Source organism: Protopterus annectens, chromosome 2.part1 (genome assembly GCF_019279795.1).
Source record: "Protopterus annectens isolate FY-2018-M chromosome 2.part1, PAN1.0, whole genome shotgun sequence".
Lineage (NCBI taxonomy): Eukaryota > Metazoa > Chordata > Ceratodontiformes > Protopteridae > Protopterus > Protopterus annectens.
The window spans coordinates 1,784,773,960-1,784,781,354 of NC_056729.1; positions in this window are offsets into that span (position 1 = coordinate 1,784,773,960).

Genomic DNA, 7,395 nt, shown 5'->3' on the forward strand with positions numbered 1-7,395 from the left:
TTTAGTGTTTGCTATTATCAGCATCAACTTCTAAAGGGTAGTCACTTGCCTTCTGATTAATTATATCTGGCCATGACTTTCCTTCTGTTTTCTCAACAGAAACACCATACTGGAAAAGCATATCATCCATATGGCATCGTCTTCCTCTCCTAATATTTCTGGCTTCCCAAAACTGCACTGTTCTAATTCTACAATGGTGAGTTGATACAAATACCTTGAAAATAGCTCTTATTTCCAAATTATATTTCAATGTGGTCCTCAGAAACTCATATTCACCACAGTGAGGTACTCCCATGAATATCTCAATGCTGCTTTCTCCTAGGATTATTCCACCTACAATCTGCCTTCCACTGAGTAGCCGCAAGTTCATTTATGTTGCACTGTAACTTCATGGTTTTATAGTTTCAAAACCGATAACAATATTTATAAAATAAATAACTATAAACCACATGATATTCTAGTGCCTTGAACAAAACGGCATTCTGAGATAAGATGTTTTTATAACATTCTTGGTTCCATACCAAAACTAGCTAACAATGTTACCATCTGGGCGGTACTTCACATGGCACAGAGAAATAATCCAGGGTAAAATAACAGATACTGAACTGTGTTTGTAAAGATGGAGCCGAATCATAGAAGGAAGCTCTAAACTTACAAGTCTAACAATGTATCAATCATCACTTATGAGTTTTTGGGTAATGACTGAAAGGATGAGACCAAAATGATGAGAATGTGGATATAGGTTCATGGGTTCATAGCTTAGTACTAGGCTAACTGCCCTTGCGAGCCATTTTAAGCTTAGCCAATTATCCCTTATGAGACTCAAATCCTGCACCTTGTGTTTGTAAGGCAAACACCTTAACCATTAGGCCACCCTCCCAATATGAACAGCAAAAATGATGTTCCTCCCAGTTATAGGTGGGCTGAGTCTCCAGGAGAGAGTAAGAAGCTTGTCAATCCTGGAGGGAGTCAAGGGTACAACAAATGTTCCTCCACATTAAGAGGAATCAGATAAGTTAGATTTGGGCACAATATGGGGATACCTTGTAGGTGCATCCCATACACAAGATATGAAACACTGATTGGTAGAGCTAGGAAAGGTTCTGGACACTTCTGAAGGATATTTTTTCTCATCTTGACAAGCAACACTTGGAGATCTCATAAGATGAGATACAGACCGTTTCTGGAAATAGGGAATTCTGGTCTATCCTGTTCAGCTTGCTACAACTGCTACCCTTGTGAAGACAAGCAGTTCATAAAATGACAAAAACAAAAGTGATAACATTTGTAAGTATCCTTGCAGCGTAGTGCATCAAGACCCCTTTTTAATTAAAAACACAGACGCTCCAGAATAAACATGTAGTGAGAAGAACAGGGGATTCCAGAGTTGGGAACATCCAGACAGCTAATGGCAGATGCCCAGCTAAGAAGAGTATCAAACAAATGACAGATGTAAACCATGGAAATGGACATGAAAAGGAGAAGGAATAGAAAGGTTGTGGAGACAAACGTACAAAAAGCAGACAAAAAGATCCTTCCAATTGAGAACCGTAGCACGCATTAACAAGGTGCAAGGATTTGTGATCATGTTATATCTGAATGGGACCAAATTTAGGAACATATAAACTAAGAAGAAGACAGACTTGGCCATGGTTACCTTGTACTCTAAAAGAAGAGAATTCCCTTCCTCTGTAATATGTGGCAAAATTATTTAATATTTATTCATTTATTATGCATTTATTATGTATTTATTGGCATTTGTTTGCAGGAAGGTCCGCTGTGCCAATAAGAGCCCATTTTTGGTGGAGGCCATGGGAGAAAAGCTTCACAAAAAAACATGCACATAAACATAAGCATAGAACAGGATTTAGCATTTGAAGAGTTCCATACAAAACATGTTCATGGAGAAGTAAATACATATTAATTAAAGTAAAGGATTAAACATGATTTGGTAATAGTTACAATTAAACTTATAAAGTGAGACAAGTCATGTGTAAAAGGGTAACATTGTATGACACTTTTGCCATAAAAGTACTAGGTTCTCCAGACATAGTATAAATAGGGTCTATATTAGAAGACCAACTGTTTAGATGATCTAACACCTAAACATCAATCTTCTAATATCGAACCGCACAATGTCGAACGTCCCAGGGAAACACGTCCCTCAGCCACAACACAAAAAACATTACTTTACATCTAAATTAAATGGGGGCTTCACCCCCCCCCACACCCTCCTTACTAAATACACCAACTCCAAGATCGCTCAAAAGTAGGGAAATAGCAAACTCCGGCAAACGGCCAAGGAAAATCTTTCCCTAAGTTAAATCGGCCATTCAACTTTTTTTGCTTTTGATATTAGAGGATCAATGTTTAGGTGTTCAATCACCTAAGCGTTCGGTCTTCTAATATAGACCCTATAAATAAAGGTCATTAAAATAGGTAAAAAGGATGTAAGGTGAAAAGAGACATAGAAACAGGAATAACTCAAAAATAAGGATTGTCGAGTTTTAAAGGCCAGGGAGTTAATGCAACAGCAGATCTAAAGAGATGAAAGGTAGTCTTGTAAAGAACTTTTAAATGATGCAAGATTTTGATTAGAACTAATTGCTAGTGGTAGAGCATTCCAAGCTTTGGCTACAATATAAGTATAAAGAAGATGGTCAATAGGTAAGTTAGGCTTATGTATCTGCAAAAGGTGTTGGTTTTCATATCTGAGGGATATATTAGGTTGATAGTTGTTAAATAAGGAGGTGAGGGCAGGACAGATTAAGGGTTTGTAAATTAATTCATGCACAGCTGTTAGCTGAAGGTAGGAGAGCTAGTGTGGGAGTTCAAGTCACTTAAGTGAGTGTAAAGCTGTACAGTGATGGCTGGAATGTGTTGCATTTATAGCAAACTTGGCGACTTTGTTATAACACATTTGAAGCTTACTTTTTACAAAGGATTGTAAGTAAGTAATTGGGCACAAAAATGAGAGGGAAGAAGATAAGTGGTAGCAAGGGTTTGTTTAGTGGAGGGGCTAAGAAAGTGTTTGTGCCTGTAAAGAATGTCTAGCTTTTGGTTTATTTTCTTCACATTATTCTGTATATGCATGTCAAATTTTAGGTGATCATCTATAGCTACTCCTAAGAGTTTAGTGTAAGAAACAAGTTCTGTTACTGTTTTGCTCTGAGAGGGAATGGTAAATTTGGCCTTGACTATGAGGTTTTTTTTTGGGGGGGGGGGGGTAAATAGAAGTAGCTTGGTTTTATTTGGATTAAGTGCAGGTGATTTTTACTAAGCCAGATCTATATGGAGGTAAAGGCCAGTTGAGCGATATGTTACAAAGCAGATATGGAATTAGTAGAGCAGATAATAGAATCATCAGTGTATTGTATTACAGAGCACTGACCGCGGAGATTGTTAATAAAGATGCTAAAGAATAGGGGACCTAAATCGAACCTCGAGGGACACCAGTGGGGTTGTTAAGGTATGAAGAGAAGGAGTTCTTCCATTTAAAAGCCTGCTGTCTGTCTGATAGGTAACTTGAGAACCAGTTAAGACAGGGAGGGGAGACAGTAGTTTTTGAAAGCTGATTTAGAAATAGTGGGTGACAGACTGTATCCAAAGCCTTGGATAAGTCTAAACATAGGGAAGAAACTATTTTGCCTGAGTATCTGGCTTTGTTGACTGTGTCCATGAAATATATCACTGTAGTCATAGTACTTTGACCTGGTCTAAAACCATGTTATATAGAAGATAGAATATGGTTATTAAGAAAAAAGTTTAGAAGTTGTACATGAATGTATTTCCTAAGGAAATTGGAGATGGGGAGAGAATACTATAGGATGGAACTTGGAGATTTCAGTAGAGTTGCCACCTTTATGGAGGGGTAGAATTAATGCCTTTTTCCCAATTTTTGTTACATAGGATTGAAGGATGGACCTGGTGACTAGTAAACTGATAGGGTAAACAATGGTAGGCAATGGCATCAGCAGCTAGTTTTAAATATTCTGTGGGTAAGTTATCAGCTGCAGTGGAGCTAGGTTTGAATTTAAGGAGGAGTCTTTTTATATTAATAGTTGGAACTGATTTAAGTGTGAATGTGGGTGTTGGCTGGGTTACTATTTCATGACAATTGAGAGAGGAGGAAGAAGCGTGGTGGGAGGGGATAATAAACATGGACTTGTATAATTAGAGTTATTTAAGAGTGTGTCACAGTAAGGTGTTGGCAGTGATGTTTGTTATGGCTCTAATATCTGGATAAGGACATGAGTTACTAGCAGTGCCCAGAGTTAGAAGAGACATTATGGATGTCCAGAATTTTTAGGGGTTCTGCTTATGATGGTTTGTAACATTATATAATAGTATTTTTTATCTTTGGTCACTTGTCTTTTTACTTGGTTACAAAGCTGCTTGAACTTCAAGAGGTCTGGAGGATTTGTATTGTTTTGTCATTGTTTTCAGATTTTTTCTCTGTTTGGCATTAGCTCTTTTGTTGATTTAGTTAGCCATGGGGCATGGTTAGTTTTCATTCTTTTTACTCAAGGGGGTGCAAGGCTTTTAAGGGTACTCAGGAATATTGCATTAAATTAATTTACTGCATCATCTAGAGGTAGAGTTTTTAGGGGGCTCCAGTTCATGTTTTTCAGAAGATTGGTGAATGCCTGCAGGTTAAAGTTTGTCAGCGTATGTGTTTGTTTATAGTTATGTTCCTTTTGAAGGGAGGGTGATGTTCTAAGACCAAAGGCTGAGAGATGGTCACTAAGTGCACTTGGGAGAATGCAGGCTGAGGAGATTTTACTCAGGTCAGAAACCACTATCGAGCCTAGGATTACATCTATTGAGTCTAGCTGGAGTGGTGATAAGTTGAGTGAACTTAAATCAGTTGATGTTTGAGGATGGGAATTCAGAGCAGAAGTTTAGCCAATTAATATTAACATCACTCAGAATGATGGTTTCATTTTTAATTGTATAGGTTATCCAGGCAAGGATAGCTTGCAGAATAGGTATATTATTGCCAGGGGGTATATATAGAACTATGACACATAAACTTTTGAATGTATTTATTTTTGGGAAGGAGATGAGAATTTCAGCATTAGAGAATTGTGGCATGGTATTAATATAAGGGGTTATGTTGTAGGTAATACGAAAAAGGAGTGCAATACTGCCTCCTTAATTTTGTGAAGCATGTCAGACCTAATGGCATTAAAGCATGGAGGAAGGAACTCTGAATCTTTTACATTAGGTTTGACCCAGGTCTCAGTGGCAGCAATGATATCTGGTTGACTGAATCCAATCCAAGCATGGAGGTCAGTAATTTTGTGCGTCTATATCACCAGATTGAATGTTTAGGTTATCAAACACCTAAACAACAAACTGGTAAGACCGAAAGCAGAAAACGGTGAACGGCCAATTTAACATGGGGAAATATTTCCCTTGACCGTTAGCTGGATTTTGCCATTATGTCTACTGTAGCATGATCTCAGTGTTGGTATATTTAGTTGGAGGGGTGTGGTAGGCACAGCTCCCCAAGTTGGGGGGTGTGGGTGGGTGAAGCCCCTCACTTCATTTGGGTTTAAATTGTTTTTTTTATTGTTTTTTTTTGTGGACAATGGAAGTCTTTCCCTCCGCTGTTCACAGTTTTCAGTTTCGATCTTACCAGTTCGATGTTTGGGTGTTCGACAACCTAAACATTTGATCTCATGATATAGACCCTAATTTTGTTACGAATGCTTTGGAGGTTTAGTGTAACAATTTTTAAGGATATCCTAGCAAAGGTTGGAAAAGCACATCTGCTTAACAAGATACTGACATTACACCACATTGCACTTCTATACCAAAACAAAATACTATCATTCATTCGTATAGTAACTAAGGAGGTGACATTGCCAGCAGCAGATTCAGTGTATGTCAGCCTGGAATAAAATATACGGAACCAGTCTAAGTTCTTTGTACTAGATGAGCTTTATATCTCTCACTGGGGATTACAAGCACCATCAAAGACATTTTCTTTTCACATTGTGTTGCATGTCTTTAGACCATTATTCCTTCAAAAAATTCAAATATCCAAGATAGACACACAGTAGCTTTGTTCAATGTCAAGACTCTCAGTAATAAAATGGTCAATTTAAAAACTTTCCCTCTTATTGGAGACAGTTAATGTCTATTTTGTTACTGAAACCTGGTTTAAAGCTTTAGAATGCATATCACAAATTATAGCATATCCCTTCTTTCTTTATTGCAACAAATAAATAATGAAATGATGAAAATGATATATAATCTTCTAAAAACGTGTACTTTAATAACCTTCTCTAGAGACTTAACGCAATCTTCAGTTCAGTTTAAAATATAATACACAGCTAAGACCATTTAGATAAATAGCATATCACATAAAACTCCAAAAAGATAAAAAGTACTAAAATAAAAAAAAAATGAGCAATCATTCTCCCCATTTAATGGTATCTTTACCCTTTGGTGAACTTAAAATTCATAGAATTTACAGTGAAGGAAGTTACTTTCTATGGGAGTGTAATACTACAATGGCTATACTCCTGAATAGGGGTTATAGCTATAATGTAGTTATGAATCTTATCTTCGTGTAGTTATGAAGCTTCCATCTGGAGCGTTTCTCCCAGGGCCTCCACTGAAAATTGGCTTCGTTCCAAGTCGGACTTTCCCGGTTAACAAATGTTAAATAAAATAAATAAATAAAATGAGGGTGTGCCTTTTAAATTATCAGTTACAAAACCAAACATTATTCATTCAAATAAGTTGTGTAAGTGTGCTAAAAATGGAAACTTATTTATTTATTTATTTATTTTTAACAAAAATTAAAAAAAAATCTGCAATCCGGACTCAGGACATAGCAGAGAGATAGGATGGAGAAAATACTAGGAAATTCAGGTACGTTAGTCAAAACTAATGACACATACCAGATTTTTCTTGTATTTCCTCCATTCTGTCACTCTCCTACCCCTAAACTGTTCGAAACTTTTTTTTTTATTAAAAAAAAAAAACGGAGTAACGGAGACGTTCTTTTCTCCATTGCTTCCTTTCCAAAGCTCTGATGTACTGGGTATGCATGGGAATGCAAGTCCAATACGCATATGCAGTACATCAAAAAAGGCACCAGGATATTACCAGCTTCGGAAGGACAGTATGGTGCCATTATACAAAGACATTATTTAAGAAAAATAAGTATATTTTTTCTTAAATAATGTCATTGTATAATAGCAATAACCGACTCTGTGGTGTGGTATATTAAGATTTACCCACTGTTGGCTTTATTTAATCACTCGGGCTTCGACCTCATGATTAAACCACACCAATCATGGGTAAATCTTAATATACCACAGCAACGTTGTTGGTTATTGCTTAATTAGCACCTGCCTTTTTTATGATAGGATGATATTT